Consider the following 18,790-nt stretch of genomic DNA (forward strand, 5'->3'; position numbering starts at 1 on the left):
TTCTCTAATGGACGTGGCCATGTTTTCTTCCTGGCCGTCGCATACTATGATGTCAGCAGCGGCCGCGTCATAGTATATGCCTGCTGAAAGAAAACATGGCCGCGTCCATGACAGAAGAAAGAAGACCAAAGAAAGAAGAAGAGCCGAGAGGAAGAAAGAAGACAGGACACGTCGACATCGGGGAGCCGCGCCGACATCGGAGGGTGAGTATATAAGTTTTTTTTTTTTTTAAGTGCTAGGGAGGGAGGCAGGCTGTATACTACTAGGGGCTGGCTGTATACTACAAGGGGGCTGGCAGACTGTATACTACAAGGGGGCTGGCAGACTGTATACTACAAGGGGGCTGGCAGACTGTATACTACAAGGGGGCTGGCAGACTGTATACTACGTCTGCCAGCCCCCTTGTAGTATACAGTCTGCCAGCCCCCTTGTAGTATACAGTCTGCCAGCCCCCTTGTAGTATACAGCCAGCCCCTAGTAGTATACAGCCTGCCTCCCTCCCTAGCACTTAAAAAAAAAAAAAACTTATATACTCACCCTCCGATGTCGGCGCGGCTCCCCGATGTCGACGTGTCCTGTCTTCTTTCTTCCTCTCGGCTCTTCTTCTTTCTTTGGTCTTCTTTCTTCTGTCATGGACGCGGCCATGTTTTCTTTCAGCAGGCATATACTATGACGCGGCCGCTGCTGACATCATAGTATGCGACGGCCAGGAAGAAAACATGGCCACGTCCATTAGAGAAGAAAGAAGAAGAGCAGCAGACAAGAAAGAAGACGCGCCCACATCGGAGGGTGAGTATAAAAGTTGTTTTTTTTTTTTAAGTGGGTTATTTTTTATTTTTTAAGTGGGTTAAGTCTGGTGTATAAGCCGAGGGGACGTTTTTCAGCACATGTTTTGTGCTGAAAAACTCGGCTTATACTGGAGTATATACGGTATGTGAATTGGTAAAATTATGTTATATAGTAGAAAGCTCTCAAGTATGTGCTACAGGGAAGTGAATAGTGGTAAGCAGCACAGAACCTTCGAGACCCCCCCTGTAATAAAACCAGAAGCACTCAAAGTTTATTTAAACCTAGTTCCACCAAACAGGTTTAACATTCCTGCTCACAAAGCAAAAAGTTGGCTCCCACTAATAAGAAGATTACTAGTTTTGGCTAATTATCACAGTTTATTGGCTTTAAATGAAAGCTAATTTGGCTTAATTTGACAGATAGACAAAAACAAGGCTTAAAATGCAGCTAAAAGATTCTACATTTATGTTAATAGCTGTAATGTTTACAAGGCCCTTTGTGCGTTTGCCAATTGGCTGGAAAGTGGAAATTTTAAGCAACAGATTTCAGGAGGTGCTGATAAAACAAGGCTTTACGGATCACTTCTGTATGGGAGTATGCATAGATTAGGATGAATTCACGGATTACGCATGTTCATCTCTATGGACACACCAGTAGATTTTCCCCTTTATCATGTCATATTGGGATTTTACATAGGACTGAGAACTGTTTTGCCACAAACAATGTAACAGTATTCATAATGGAACACAAATATGGAAAGGCTGTTCACTTTCGATTAGGCTTTGGATATTAGCATTATGCACCCATGGTAACACCAATTAGGTAATAAGTGTTGCTATTGCTCTACATAAGAAGATATATGCGTTTATAGTTGGCCTTCCCTTATTTTCATTGATCCACTATTGTGTTATCTCTCAGTTCAGATTGTGCAGATTTTATTCTCAGAAATTGATTTCTGTTACAATGTTAGCAGCAACAATAATAATAATAATATTTATATAGGGACATAATATTCCATATCGCTTTTTAGATTCTGGGGAACATATACAAATATAATACTACATTGCAGAGTACAAACAGTCATATGGAACAATAGGAGCTTACAGTCTGTGAGGATGAGGGGGTGACACAAGAGCTTACAGTCTATGAGGATGAGGGGGTGACACAAGAGCTTACAGTCTATGAGGATGAAGGGGTGACACAAGAGCTTACAGTCTATGAGGATGAAGGGGTGACACATGAGCTTAAAGTCTATGAGGATGAGGGGGTGACACAAGAGCTTACAGTCTATGAGGATGAAGGGGTGACACATGAGCTTACAGTCTATGAGGATGAGGGGGTGACACAAGAGCTTACAGTCTATGAGGATGAGGAGGTGACACAAGAGCTTACAGTCTATGAGGATGAGATGGTGACACAAGAGCTTACAGTCTATGAGGATGAGGCGGTGACACAAGAGCTTACAGTCTATGAGGATGAAGGGTGACACAAGAGCTTACAGTCTATGAGGATGAGGCAGTGACACATGAGCTTACAGGCTATGAGGATGAGGGGGGACACAAGAGCTTACAGTCTATGCAATAAAAAAGATCTACAGCTTACATTTGGAGGATGAGGGGTTATACTAGAGCTTACAGTCTATAAGGATGAGGGGGTGACACAAGAGCTTACAGTCTATGAGGATGAGGGGGTGACACCAGAGCTTACAGTCTATAAGGATGAGGGGGTGACACAAGAGCTTACAGTCTATGAGGGTGAGGGGGTGACACCAGAGCTTACAGTCTATGAGGATGAGGGAGTGACACAAGAGCTTACAGTCTATGAGGGTGAGGGGGTGACACAAGAGCTTACAGTCTATGAGGATGAGGGAGTGACACAAGAGCTTACAGTCTATGAGGATGAGGCAGTGACACATGAGCTTACAGTCTATGAGGATGAGGGGGTGACACAAGAGCTTACAGTCTATGAGGATGAGGGTGACACAAGAGCTTACAGTATATGAGGATGAGGGGGTGACACAAGAGCTTACAGGCTATGAGGATGAGGGGGGACACAAGAGCTTCCAGTCTATGAGGATGAGGGGGGTGACACAAGAGCTTACAGGCTATGAGGATGAGGGGGGACACAAGAGCTTACAGTCTATGCAATAAAAAAGATCTACAGCTGCCGGTAGCAAACAGAAGAAAAGAAGACGTCAGCACAGATTTGATAATCCTAACATGACATGGACGTCCATAGAGACATCTGTCGCACCAGAGTAACTACAGGTCAGTGTAAAGAATACATGATATATTGTATAATGGGGTGTTTCAGATAGCGGACAAATAGCGGTCAGCCAATACTATGGCACCAGCCTATCTCCTGGAGGAATAAAGTGCATTATAAAAATTATTTTATATGCAACATGCCCCATACATTTGACCTATTGGGTTGTTTGGGCATTTTGTTCTGTATAATGGTCATAAAGGGAACCTGTCTACAGTAAATGGGGAATTTTAAGGCGGGGAGAGCTTGACTTCACTGTTAAACTCTCCGCCTCCTTGACTTTATACAACAAATCTACACTCGCTTCAAATATGATTTTTTGAATGCAGGGTCATGAAAGAAACCTGATCCGGAAGGTGTTCAGCTGAATGACAACAAATGGTAGAGGTTTATTAGGTATAAATCTGCTGACAGGTTCCCTTAAAATTGGTGGAGCTCCAAGGACCATGATCCACATATGAGGGGGTTGATAAATCAGGAGCCCTTGCATCCAGGAAAGTGTAAAATTATTTTGATTTTCACTTGGTGTCTCTGGTCAGATCCTCACAGATCTAATATTCATCATTAATTCACATTTTAAATATTTTCTACCAAGATATAATTTTACTACTCTATGTTTTCATCCTTACCATAGGTAAACAGTCACTGAACTATATGTACACTATACATATACTGTATGAATAACCAGGCCACAGTAACCAGTCCAATTACTGTATTAGTTGTAAGATGGGGTAAGCACTAACACAAGGGCTACCACTGCAATGTTACTTATACAGCTACATGGCTACAGGCAAAGATTTAAAGGAAGTCTATCATTTGTTTTTATGCATTGTGAACCAAATATACCTTGATAATGCTGTAGCGACACTGATGCAGAAGCATATCTTGTTGAATTCAGGACCTTGGGAAAGCTGGCTGCCATACATAAACACATTACACAGAGCTGCCTGAACTGTCCAGACAGGACTAATCAACCTGAGCTGGATGACTCATACACAGCAGCTGGGTGATGGTGCAGCGATTGATTACTTCTGCCTATTAGGGACAAAACAGTGATAATGTGTTCACAGCAGGACAAGGCTGAAGCAGTGCATAATTAGGGTAAGGAGAAGTGCTGGGGCAGAAACAGGAATGACGGAGCCTCATTATCATAAGTTTATAATAGTTTTTTTCAGCAAAATCACTCCGTTCAGGGATTAAACAAGATATGTTTCTACATCAGTGTCGCTACAGCATCCTCAAGGTATGTTTGGTTCATAATGCACAAAAGCAAATGGTAGATTTTCTTTAAGCAGCAATAGTTTAATTCCATCCTTCTGTAATTGACCCCAGAGTGTAGTCGAAATGGAGGAATATACTGCGGCCCCCTGGGGACAGGCTTTGATAAATATGGTGAATATCTCTTCTATGGTACATGCATACAATACAGAATGATCACACACTGCTGCATTGTATCTATTGTATGTACAGATACAGTGAATGTAACATTGTATCCCTTCAGCTAAGCGACAGAGGACATACACAGATCAGCCCTGATGAACCTACCCTCCGAGAAAAGAACTTTAATTGTGGTGTCCAGACAACCCAGGTAAACTTCACACAAATAAAATATCTAGGAGTGCGGATCTTGGCACATTAGACGCATACCAAGTGTCTCTTTCCAAAGGCAATAAAGTTGTGCCAGACATTTCCCTGTAGATCAGACTTGCAGATAACAAGTTTTTTCCCCCAAAATTAATGATGTTTGTCCACCCGCTGCTTGTGTTTCTCAGCATATTTACAGGCTTGGTAAAAGATATAATAGGAGAGATTCTAAATTGGCCCTGATAATCTATGGTGTACTATGTTCTGAATGCTAGAATACTAAATAGGTTTTAATAATGGGAATAGGAGATTCATATTCTCATACGGATTGTTCAGACATCTGGGAAAAACATCTATTCCTACCTTTGAAAGGATGGAAGCCATACTGCTGTTCCCTGGCAAAGAAACTATGCAATGGAGACGTCCCTGGTTCATATCTGGGAGCCCCCTTCAAACTGATTTTGTAGGGCAGCACGGGTTAGCACTACAGCCTTACAGCGTTGGGATCCTGAGTTGAAGTCCCATCCAGGTCAACATCTACAAAGAGTTTGTATGTTCTCTCCATCTTTGCGTGGGTTTCCTCCCACACTCCAAAACAAACTGTTAGGTTGATTAGATTGCGAGCCCCATGGGGATAGGGACTGATTTGGCAAGCTTTGTGCAACGCTGTGTAATCTGTGTGCACTATATAAAAGAATTATTATTATTAAGAGGAGTTTCGTTAAGTTTGAGGCTACAGAGAGCGGATCACTTCAGTTGCCCCTATATTCAGTTCTATAGTATGCTTGAAAATAGTTTCATTGAAATATCACACCTGTACCATTGATGTATAGAACTACTATATGTCTCCAAGAGTGCGGTTTCTGCGTCTGTTTTGCCATCTACTTTATACACCTGGGAGTTGGGTTGTCCTGAGGCCTGCACCCTTATTGGAATGTGATCCTGGATATCCATTGTGCTGCTTCACAGCTTGTATTTTACAGTTCTATAGTACCTAGAAACATTATTTTGGAGTCGTATTAAAGATAAGAATCTCATCTTTCGGTGATACGGAACATAATAGGAAATGTAAACTGCACAGAAAAATCTGATTGATTAATGTGATTTTTAATGACTGCATCTCAGGTTCTTTAGCTCACAGAATCATAAGCCTGTTGTGATTTTGAAGATGAGAGTACTATCTTCACCAAAAGCATGTTTCTATGTCCTTTAGAAGGCAAGGGTGTCTATAAAGACACTCCTCCTGCAGCAGGCTCAAAACTTGACTCTTTTCATAGGACTTTGGAGGAGATTTCACACAAAAGAGGCGATTATAGAAAGAGTAATGCATACCCCACATGAGGGGGTTGCTGGTTTAGTTGGGTAAAACTGGTGACAGGTTCCCTTAAAGTCCCTGTGCCCAGAGGCAGCAATAGCAAGTAACAGATGTAGTGCAGAGTCCCACCTATCACATACTGAGGCCCTATCCTAATATCATCAAAACTGAATGAGGTATTGAAAGAACCCTTTAATATCAAATCAGTGGGTGTCCACGGTGGTGGATTATAATATGTTCTTTATGGGCAGCCGCCAATGGCCCAAATATTATATCCTATGTCAGGTACAAAATGAAACAATTCACAACCTATAAGCCACTTACTAGAAGATTATTATTGTATATGTTGTATATGAACAAATAACACACATACATAGGATAGCACAACTTAATACTAGGATAAGTTCAGAGTAGGAGGATATAGTTATATTGTTGCATTATACATCATTTAAGATGTTATCATTTGCTGCAGCTGCCCTAAGAGGTTGTGACCTAGAACAACCCCTTTAATCCAAGTCTTTATTGTCATGTAGTTAGGAGCATAAATCTGAATACTAATGTGACTAGGTGGTAGAGTCGTAAATCACATACCAAATTAAACGCTGTGGTAACGTATCAATCTGCCTAATGACAGTGTTAGTACAACACACAAAAGCCCCACCCGAAAAAGCAAGAAGATGGTTATTACAGACACCGGTGAACATATTTCTCTATTGTGGTTTATGAACTGCTCAGTAAATATTACAATACTGCACTGGGAATTATTACAGTTCTCAAAGTTGTCACCAGGAGACGATTATCACTAATCTGACTAGTTGTACAATATATTAAGGGTTGTACAAAGAAAAAGTTGCTGCTTTTTTCAAAAGCTGGTATTTTAGCTCAGTTCACAGTGAACACAGGGTTGATATGTAATACTACTCTTACAAGACTTAGGCCCCTTCCACACTAGCGTTTTTCACGCGCGAGTTCTGCGCGTGCTTTTGATGCGCAGAACTTGCATTGCATTCTGTCCCATTGTTTCCAATGGGTCTTTCCTAATTTGTGTTGTTTTTCACGCGATTGCTTGCGTTTGCTTTGACGCGCGTCAAAATCGCAGCATGCTCTACTTTTGCGTTTCACGTGCGTTTTTCCCGCCCCATTCAAGTCTATGGAGACGCATAAAAAATGCATTGCACTCGCAAGCATTGCAAGTGCAATGCGAGTGCAATGCGTTTTAAATGGATGGGTTGCTAGGTGACATGAATAATTCCCCTGCTCGAGATCGAGCATTTAATTAAAAAAACACAGTGAAGAACAGTGAAGAATAGAATAAAAAACAGTGAACACAGTGAACACAGGATCATTTAAGTGAAAAACACAGTAAAGAACACCGTGAAGAATAGATTACAGATGTTCGGCACATCTGCTTACTTGTCGGGAGATACGCGCGGAACGGTGCGAACAAAATAGCATGTGAAGAACAATATATATGTGTGAAGAAGACATTGCAGATGTTTCCATACATATATATTGTCATATATATTGTTCTTCACATACTATTTTGTTCGCACCAATCCGCGCGTATCTCCTGACAAGTAAGCAGATGTGCCGCACATCTGTAATCTATTCTTCACTGAGTTCTTTACTGTGTTTTTCACTTAAATGATCCTGTGTTCACTGTTTTTATTCTATTCTTCACATCTGCTAACTTGTCGGGAGATAATATACGCACGCGGAACAGTGAAGAAAAGATTGTAGATGTTTGCATACATCTGCTAACTTATCTGAAGACATTCTTTTTCAATTAAATAAAACATTTTATTCCCGAATCATGGTCCCTTTGGAAAAGTCCCATTGACTTAAAAAACGCATGTGAAAAACGCACCAAAAACGCGAACAACACGCGCGTGAAAAACGCAAAAACGCTAATGACTCCAAGGAAAAATGGAACAAAAACGCAGCCAAAAACGTCAGTTTTTCACGCATTGCACCCTGACGTGAAATGCAACGCTAGTGTGGAAGGGGCCTTATACAATAGGGATTCAGGAAAGTTTTGGACACACTTTGTTAGAGTGATGTAAGACCAGAGAACATACACAGGGTTAACGCTGCACATAGTGAAAGAGTAGTGCTGCACTCCAGCCAGGCTGATACTAACAGTCCTAAAGCTTAGGTTACAGCCACCTGGCTGGCACTGTCTCCAGAGATCATCTTTATTCTTCCTCACCCTACAGACAGTGTACCATACCTACAGATCTTCTCTCCGAGTAACCGGATAAATATTAACTCCACAAAATAGAGGCTCCACAAGTTTTGATCCGATGCTAAACACCCGAGTTGCAGAGCCGATACACTGAACTTGATGCATAAGATATGGTCATGACCAGACCCAAGTATTAGGTTGAAATCATGGACCCTGTCCGTTCAGTCAATGTCTCACACAGTCAATACTTGAAGGATCTGCAAACTAATGAAAGTTGGTGCACATTTGGTTGGACACTTCACATGTAAATTCCTTGTAGTTAATTTGGCTTTAAAATCCTATTAGAACACTATATATATATATATCTAAAAATAAATGTATTAGTGGACCTGGAAAAAGGTGTATACAGGAAGAAAGGAGCAGTGGAGAAATGAAAGAAACTCTGCGCATTGTGGAGTGATACCACTGTCCAGGATAACAGGCTGGTTGCAGATTATAGGACTACAGGCAGTCCCCTACTTAAGAACACTCGACTTACATACGACCCCTAGTTACAAACGGACCTCTGGATATTGGTAATATATTGTACTTCAGTCCTAGGCTACAATAATCAGCTATAACAGTTATCACATGTGTCTGCAATGAAGCTTTAGTGTTGATATCGATTCTTATGACAACCCAACATTTTTAAAGTCCAATTGTCATAGATACCAAAAAACTTCTGGCTGGGATTACAATGATAAAATATACAGTTCCGACTTACATACAAACTCAACTTAAGAACAAACCTACAGACCCTATCTTGTATGTAACCCGGGGACTGCCTGTACATCTTTATGCAGCCTGATTCCCCATTCAATCTTCTAAAAGATGTCCATTTGCTACTGGGGAGTGGGAAAACCAGGACAAATCTGATAAAGCCCAAGCAATGATCAAGAGTCTAGAAAAGCCCTGAAGAGCCAGGGTGTGACATATAAGATAGCATACTTATGCTTTTCCCATTTCCTCAAGCACGTTTGATTTTTTTTTTGCACCGTTCCTGGCCAGAAGTTATGCGGGAGTTGGGGGGTCACAGGATCAGCTTCACAGTGGCATCCATGGAGCAGGAGACAACAAAGGAAGTGACCGCCCATGGTGTCCCACGGTCTGAGGAGGCCACTCATGTGACACCACCTTGAAAACCAGTGTGGACAACCGGAAGTCTCAGAGCGAGGAGGGAACCATACCTCTTTTTTTTTCCCTCATGCCTGCCCAGCCCACCGTATCCAATCATGGCCCTTCCTGTGGAAATAAGCATTTTAGTTTTTAAAACTTCTTTGATTTGATCTTCTCACTTAAGGTCCCTCTAAGTTAACAAGGAATCTACTAGTTACATCTGGGAGTATAACCTGTGTATCAATACTGGCTTTAGACCATTGCTACATAAATCCCCAATCCAAGTATATTCATGCTCATCAGGTATAAGATGATCCCAAAGTCCTTCATTCTATTAGAAAGCCCCAAATCAAAAACCTAGCATCTCAGCACCTTTCAATAAATGAAGGGGCTGGGTGGTCTTCCAATGTAATTTAAATTTCATTACGCAGCGTTCCGAGGACGCGTCAATCGAAAATGTTATCACAGTTTCTTCCAAACAACAAATTCCGGGCTTACACATCTGCATGACGGATCTGTGGAAGGGGACAAAGGGCTTTGTTCTACATAATACACTCATTTATTCCCCTATTACAGTATCTCTGTACCAGGAACACAAGATAAATCTGCACTGAAAGGACTGTGTTATATGTATATTGGGGTTCAGGTTTTCACAAATTGTGCATCCTAAAATGTAAAAAAAAAAGTATTTTGCGTCTCTGCAACAATAAATTTAAAATACTGCTGCAGAGCTGCGCGAATCAAAAGATTTTTACTAAAGAGATTTGTTCAAACTGCACCCACATGTGAGGTCATGCAGACCGGGACAATACATGTAGTAACCATTCTATTGACAATCCACGTTAGGAGTACCGCTATCGGTGGTAGACCTCAGCCTTACAAGAGGAAACCAGTATGAAACCCGTACCATAAAGGATACCCATGGTAGATGGACCTTACAGACTCTGAAATGGTTCACGAGTTTCGTTACCTCTTTAATTCCCAAAATGCAACACATATTGAATGTTAAAAAGGCTTCTTTCACCTGAACCCACATGCATGGGGAAGTGCACGATATCGGGACACGTCTCCATGGTAGCGCCCGTCCGGTCATGTGATTCGGGCAGATGCACTTTTGGTGATGCATTTCCGGTGTGCGACCTAAGTGTGCTGGTGCGTCTCATGGTAGGCGCGCCTCTAAGTGGATACACCGACAGTGAGTACTTAATGTTTGGCGCGTAGGGGTAATTCATTTGGCCCTCCCATCTGACTGTCCCCGGTTCGCCCGTCATTATGCCTATGGGTAAGTGTGTCTTGAATTTTTGGAACCTGTAATACCGGAGGGTACCTCTGGCTCACTCTAATTACTGGCTTCACTTTATCATTGTCTCCTCACCCTCATTTGTCCCATTGTTGGATTTATTGTATTTTTATAATGGGCATTTTTTGACCGTAGGGCATTCAGGGAAAAAAAAGGGTGGGGGTGGGGGGGGGGTACTAAGTACTCTGTGGATGTCCCACTCTTCATCTGGGACTAATTGTTTCCTCTATGTTAATTGATTTCTTGATCTCCCCATTGTGGGATATACATGTTTGTATTTGACCTGTATGGAATATTAATAAAGGATATACCTTTTTATATTACTTATTGGCAGCTCTTTCATTTGGTATTTCTAGTAGCCGAAAAAGAACCTAGCAGATAGGAAGCAGCCAAAAAAGAACATGGCAGACAAAAAGCAGCCAAAAAGGACCTAGCAGACAAGAATCAGCCTATAAGGACCTAGCAGACAGGAAGTAGCCTAAAAGGACCTAGCAGACAAGAAGCAGCCTAAAAGGACCTAGCAGACAAGAAGCAGCCTAAAAGGACCTAGCAGACAAGAAGCAGCCTATAAGGACCTAGCAGATAGGAAGTAGCCTAAAAGAGCCTAGCAGGCAGGACCTAGCACAGTGGTGGCGAACCTATGGCACTGGTGCCAGAGATGGCACTCGGAGGAGTCTCTGTGGGCACACGGGCTGTCTACCAGGCACAGAGTTTGCCAGACATGGCATCTTCCTGCAGACTCAGGCAGTCCAAGTAGTGCCCTGCTATTGTAAAGTGACCCATCCTGTGCTTCTTGGTCCTGTCTGAAGAGTGAAAAGGTGTGGACAGGGTCGGATTGGAGCTCCAAAATTCTGGTAGCAATAAGTTTGTTACTGCCTAAATTGCCATGCTGGCACTTTGGGAAAATCTAGTGTTTTTTGGGTCTCATTTTGGGCACTCGGTCTCTAAAAGGTTCGCCATCACTGACCTAGCAGATAGGAAGTAACCTAAAAGGACCTAGCAGACAAGAAGCAGCCTAAAAGGACCTAGGAGACAAGAAGCAGCCTAAAAGGACCTAGCAGACAAGAAGAAGCCTAAAAGGACCTAGCAGACATGAAGCAGCCTATAAGGACCTAGCAGATAGGAAGTAGCCTAAAAGGACCTAGCAGACAAGAAGCAGCCTAAAAGGACCTAGCAGACAGGAAGCAGCCTATAAGGACCTAGCAGATAGGAAGTAGCCTAAAAGGACCTAGCAGACAAGAAGCAGCCTAAAAAGGACCTAGCAGACAAGAAGCAGCCTAAAAGGACCTAGCAGACAAGAAGCAGCCTAAAAAGGACCTAGCAGACAGACAGCAACCAAAAGGAACTACATATACAGTAGTCTCATACAATCAGTGGTCACCCTCCATTATGTGAAGGTCTTCCGCCGAAGCTGAATGCTACATAAATGATGGGGTCAGTACAATTCTCCCATTTTTCTGTGACTTAAAAAGTCATTTGATAACAGAAGATAGGCATGAACTAGCTAATTAATGAGGTACTACTGCGTGGAGGTCCAGTTCCCATCAATGGAGCGGCAGGTTGCACAGGTGTTGCTGCTATTTTTTTAATAGGATTGTCAAAGATTGGCAATTATAGCACCAGGCTATGTCCTGCAATCACATAGAGAATGGATAGAGAAGTCATGGACCTAAATGACCTTCTTTTCCCTTCTGACAAGGAAAAAGCCACCCCCCCCCCTTCAAGGCCCCTAATTCTCTACAAGTTATAAGGGTTTTTATCCCGTGGAAAGGTCATAACTTACTACAGTGATTCACCCCTGTAACATTCACCTTAGTGCCTTATTCCACAAAGGTTTATACTGCAGGTATATAATTTCTAAATAATCCCACTAGCAGTACATAGTAGGAAGCATTCATCATATGACAAAGCCATTTTAAGTCAAGGTAGTCCCTTTGGCGAGACCAAAAGCTTTTGTAAAATGCTGATATGAAGAGAATCTTATATTTTCTGACAGTCTAGATCTGAGCTTCCCAGGCTGTTATGCTTACAATTATAGTATCACCCCATTACATCTAGGAACCTGTAACCTAATTCCTACTACTGGGAAAAAACACAACAGCTGCTTCCATCCACAAGCACAAGACGCAATACAATGTCTGACTATTAATAGCCTTTAAGCTAAAATGGAAACCTTAGAAAGAAGGTGCTGAGATACATCCATTATTGTTCTAGGTATTAAGTAGATTCCCCCAAATCCCTGTGATCGCTCAGTGTTTAGGAAAAGGAATAAAGAAATACAGGAACACAAAATACTTCATTTTAAATATTGCCAATTTTATTTTAACTGTATCTCCACAGCCTTGTTCCCATCTCTGAAGTCATTCCAAGGTTAACATGTCTCTAATTGTAGCGAGTCTAATCCCTTCCTCCGACAGTGAGCTCGGAAATAAGAGCAAAATCTTAAATCTTAACCACGGCAATCCTCTATATTCTTTCCAAGGAAATGTCAAAAATTCTTTATCTCTCAGCCATCTTCATGGCCAAAGAGGGGGCAAGTAAAAAATACCTTTATTATAACATTACATTTATTAGACACAAGGCATGGAGAGATACAAATAGTCTGCCGTTCCGAAAATGTTACATGGAGTATTGATACAGATTTGTAAACTAACGCCCATAGACCACCATAATCTTTTGTAACATGTGCCATGATATGTCTTCTTGTGTTGCAGAAAAGGTTTTGGCAGTAGGAACCCACCTACCTGAGCGACTGATCAATGGCAGAGTAATGGAGCAAGTTGTTGACTCATAGGGGGGAGATCTATCACCATGTTGTCTGGTTTCTTGTACTGCTAACTAAGACCAAAAAGTCTCAACTGAGGAAAAAAAAAATCCCAAATGAGACCAAAAAGCAGTACAAGAAACCAGAAAAGGTGTCGATCTTCCCCATTGTGTCACTAAACTGCCAAATTCCTTAGGCATTCGTTAGGGAGTTCCTACATTTTTAACTTTTAGCCCCTCCAAGGGATCTCAATTTAACTGGAAGGAACCACCACGTCGCTATTTCAGGAGTAGTTCCGGTTTAGTGGCAGCTGGCCCAAATAGGTTCAAGGGATAATGGTGTAAGGTAATAAGGGATAAGACGGAGACAAAGTCAATGGTCAACCACAGGGCATCACAGACAAGGTACAATCATAATGGTAATGGCCAGAGGGTAAATAAAAATGGAATATGCTTCTTTATAGAAATCCTAGGGGACTATGAACACAATGGCCCACATTTTCTAAAGCCTCTGAATATTTTTTGTAGGACTTTGCACATTCCTTTATGTGCACACTGCTTGCACATGTATATAAGAAGTATCTGAGACACTTTTATGTTGCATGTGACACTTTTGGTCGCGGGTACACTATTCCTAATGCGACATAAATTTCTGCCCTGAAAGGGAGGTGCTGGTGCATGGACCGTGCGCCACAAATTTTCCTGCAGAGTCCGACAAATGTTATGTTAAAGGTGCACCAAAAAAAAAGTTGGTGCACTCTGTCAGAGCAGTGTAGAAGGCGCCAGATTCGTGTAGCTCAATTAATGATTCTGGCGCCCCCTGTACACTACACAGGCAGACTGCACATAGTACAGATCCTTAAAGGACATCTACCAACAGGATGAAGGATTGTAAACCAAGCACACCATGCCCCCTTTAACAGGATGCGCTCTTTTTTAAGCTTCACATGCCCTTGCTTTGAAGAATATATATCCTTTTTTTTTTTTTTTTTTTTTTTAAACCAGGGCATAAGAAGAGCGGGTCCTGCCAAAGGGGGCACATGCCAGTACTTGGTTTACAATCCTTCATCCTTGTGGTAGAGGCAAAGGCGGTTCTGTGTTTGGTTAACATTACTAGCACTGTGACCCATTGACCACCAGATCAATGTAACCGGGCAGGGATGAAGTTGATGGTCAGTGGGGAGACATCTGCAGGTAGCCAGAACTACAAAAAGTCCCATAGGCTTATAAATCAAACACATAGTGGGTCATTTACTAAGGGCCCGATTTGCGTTTTCCCGACGTGTTACCCGAATATTTCCGATTTGCGCCGATTGTACCTGAATTGCCCTGGGATTTTGGTGCACGCGATCGGATTGTGGCGCATCGGCACCGGCATGCACGCGACAGAAATCGGGGGCATGGCCGAACGAAAACCCGACGGATTCGGAAAAACCGCCGCATTTAAAAAAGGAAATTGTGTCGCGGAGCTTGCACTCACCTTCATCCAGGATAGGATCGTGAACTTCAGTGCATTGCAGGGAACTTCAGCGCAGCAGCGCCACCTGGTGGACGTCGGAGGAACTGCCTTGATGAATCCCGGCCGGACGCGAATCCACCGCAGAGAACGCGCCGCTGGATCGCGAACGGACCGGGTAAGTAAATCTGCCCCATATTCTGTGTTTACAGGTTTGACACTTTTTTTTCTGAACTAGCTTTGATGGAATACCGGTAGGTGAATTTTTGGGGGATTTGCTTTCATTAACCTTATAACCATGTCAATTTTCACTTTTATTATAGGAACTGGCAAATATGTGAATTGGAACGGGTGAATCCAGAGGGGCCACTAAATTATCTCCGATTGGAACTTTAGAGAGAACTTCTGTACGTGTAGGGTCACTTTCAGTGAACCTTTGAGAAAACACAAGGGAGCTGCTAGAGGGCATATTTACACAAGTGCACTTAGCTTCATATTTCCTTCCAAATTATATTTCCATTAAACAGGAAAACATACTAACAGAAAGACAATAGAAAATAACTCCTAAAAGGAATTTTTCAGTTTTGTTGAACTTACTTGCTGCCATTCAATCCCATTTTGGATAGATGGAAATTAATAGAGAGCAGTAATACCTGACTGTGTTTGTCATTACTGGGAGATTCCTACAGCCAATGTGTACATCTATTACCATTATCATACTCAATTGTCTCTTCCCTTACAACTGCATCTTTCCCTCTGAATTATAAATGATGTTATGTATGAATTGTATATGATACAAATAAAGATTTAGACTTTTATAGTAGTATGTAACTTGTGGCTTAGGTTTTCTTTATATGGAATTGTATCTCATAGTATATTTTCCAAAATATATTTAAAGAGCTAAAGCTATGGTAAAGGATCAATGGACACGTGAGTCCACATTTACTAAGAACAGTGCAGTGTGTACTATGTACAATTACCTGTGTAGTGTGCATCATATTCATGAATTGTGGCTCTGGTTTTTCATGACCACTTTTTTTTGGTGCACCTTTAACATGGGGCGTGATGCAAACTTCTGTCGGACTTTGCAAATGTGGCGCACCGTCAGACGAATCATTGGAACCCATTTCAGTGCAGAAATTTGTGTTGCATCAGGAATAATGCAACCATGACACAAAAGGATTGTGTGTGCGACACAAATGTGGTGCGGACCCTTCTTAAGTACCTGTGAGAGCAGTTAGCACATAAAAGAAGGTGCAAAGACCGACAGAAAAAACTGGCAAGGACCTTAGTAAATGTACCCCAATATCGTTTTTACTATGAGAACAAAAAGGTTGCAAATAAGCCCCCCCCACCCCCAACAACACTAAACACAATGGCAAATTCCTCTAGCCTACCTCTAGAGGACTAGAATCAACTCTATAAAACTTATGATAACTTTTTGAAATCCACTTCCTGCTACTTTCCCCCTGATCTAATGGTTATGAGAATAGAAGTGTTATCCATTACTCGGCACTCCTTGTATAGTAGACGGTGGGAGTAATGCTGATATTACAATTCGTGGTCTAGTACCAGGTGCTCCAGATGTTCTACTCCGGGAGCTCGGATAAGTGTCTCCCAGCTGCAAAAATGAAAATTGAGCCAATCTTGAGCTTAATAACTGCAGCATGCGCTCACGAGAGCCAAAGACTCTTTTGTTTCTGAGAGATTTCATTACCTTGATAGATCTAATCCAGGGTTTGTGTGTCGGTTCTGGAGAAATACGTTTATGGGGGAAAGGTCCAGGTTAAACCTGAATGAAGCGGTAGTTAATAAGAGTTTGTGATGAGCACATAGGGTGGTCTAGCCAGGGCTGCCACCATGAGGTTACAAAGCCATGGATCTCGTTACATAAGACCTTACTGAATTTTTTTGCATAGTCAATAGTGCTTTTATTCTTGGTGGCTGCACCACAAGTCTCCTTTCCCCTCCATTTAATAAGACTTCCCCTCCCTCTTTCTCCCTTCTTAAGAAAAAGGAAAATAAAACCAATACCTTCACATTTTTTGGCAGCCTCCGACGTCCGGCTGTTATGTACAAGGACTGCGCTGGCATGTTCCTCTGTCAGGTTTGTACAAACAAGGAAGTCACCGGCCGGAGCAGGAATTCCTCAGGTTGGGGTCTACCATTATAAACAATATTTCTTACTGTCTGCTGAAGTATAGATTACATGGAACTATCGCTCGCCTATACAATTTATAATATCACTGAACTTTTGTTTGATGCCTTCACCCCATGTGCAGTAATATGTTACTTTATGGAAAACATCTGCTCGGGTTTTTCCCCTTTGAAAACTATGCAAGTCTTAAAATTTCAAAGCTTGGGTAGCCCTGCCGCACAGTTCATTGTGGAAAGTTATGTACATTTACAGAAGCGGTTAAGAAAATGATTTATATACTGTGACAATAAAGACTTAGATATAGGGAAAAGTTTCTCCTGCTGTATAACATATTTATACTTCCTGCATATAGGATACTTTGCACAATCTGCTCAGCTCCTTCTGCTCTATAATATGCTTCCTCCAGATAGGACACTATGTACAATCTGCTCAGCTCATCCTGCTCTATAATATGCTGCCTGCAGAGAGGATACTACGCACAATCTGAATATTTCACCCTGTTCTATAACATAACGTCCTCACCGCCGTCTCACACCTCACGGTAATTATCGTTTGGGCACTGTGCCTTGTGAGTCTACCACTGTACATTACATACCCAGGTACAGAGAATTTCTTGCACATGTGCTTGTTACCATTTATTCACTGACCGGATCCTATGTTGGTATAGCTATTCAGCTTCCCCCGCAGACACATGTCCCATTTGTGTTATTTTCATTCACTTGAGCTGTGAGATGGTGTTGTGGGACTCGGGTTCGGATATCCCGACATTATCAGGTGTCGGGCTCCGGTTGTTTCAGGATTGATGGGTGCACCAGGGTGCATTCCTTTTTAATTGGTTTTATATATTGTTTGTCTTGTTGATGTTGTTTTTTTGTCCATTTTTCAATAAAGTGATTCTTTATTTGTTTGCTACTGTACACATGCTCTCTTGTCCTCTTTGCTTATATTCAGATATTGTCTACTTCACTTGTAAGAACACTTTTACTGAAAATTAACCATGGGAGTATGAGGTCATCTTTGTTGCATACTCCCACGGTTAATTTTCAGTGATACTGCTCTATAACATTCTTCCTCCAAATAGATTATATATAATCTGTTCAGTACATCCTACATTATTACATGCTGCCTGCAGATGGGACACAACCTGCTCAACTCCCCCTGCTCTGTCCCTTTCACCTGCTCAGCTCCTCTTGCTCTGTACCTTTCATCTGCTCGGCTCCTCCTACACTGTACCTTTCCCCTGCTCGGCTCCTCCTGCTCTGTACCTTTCCCCTGCTCGGCTCCTCCTGCTCTGTACCTTTCCCCTGCTCGGCTCCTCCTGCTCTGTACCTTTCACCTGCTCGGCTCCTCCTGCTCTGTACCTTTCACCTGCTCGGCTCCTCCTGCTCTGTACCTTTCACCTGCTCGGCTCCTCCTGCTCTGTACCTTTCACCTGCTCGGCTCCTCCTGCTCTGTACCTTTCACCTGCTCGGCTCCTCATACTCTGTACCTTTCACCTGCTCGGCTCCTCATGCTCTGTACCTTTCACCTGCTCGGCTCCTCATACTCTGCACCTTTCACCTGCTCGGCTCCTCATGCTCTGTACCTTTCACCTGCTCGGCTCCTCATGCTCTGTACCTTTCACCTGCTCGGCTCCTCCTGCTCTGTACCTTTCACCTGCTCGGCTCCTCCTGCTCTGTACCTTTCACCTGCTCGGCTCCTCCTCCTCTGTACCTTTCACCTGCTCGGCTCCTCATACTCTGTACCTTTCACCTGCTCGGCTCCTCATGCTCTGTATCTGTCACCTGCTCGGCTCCTCATACTCTGTACCTTTCACCTGC

The 18,790-nt window shown here is 42.5% G+C and overlaps 1 protein-coding gene across 3 annotated transcripts in view; it reads right to left on the reverse strand.

Annotated features, from left to right (window-relative positions):
* LIMCH1 (LIM and calponin homology domains 1) overlaps nt 1-18,790 on the reverse strand; it is a 188,406-nt gene that overhangs the window by 74,603 nt on the left and 95,013 nt on the right. The gene's annotated exons all lie outside the window — the stretch shown is intronic.

Source organism: Engystomops pustulosus, chromosome 1 (genome assembly GCF_040894005.1).
Source record: "Engystomops pustulosus chromosome 1, aEngPut4.maternal, whole genome shotgun sequence".
NCBI lineage: Eukaryota > Metazoa > Chordata > Amphibia > Anura > Leptodactylidae > Engystomops > Engystomops pustulosus.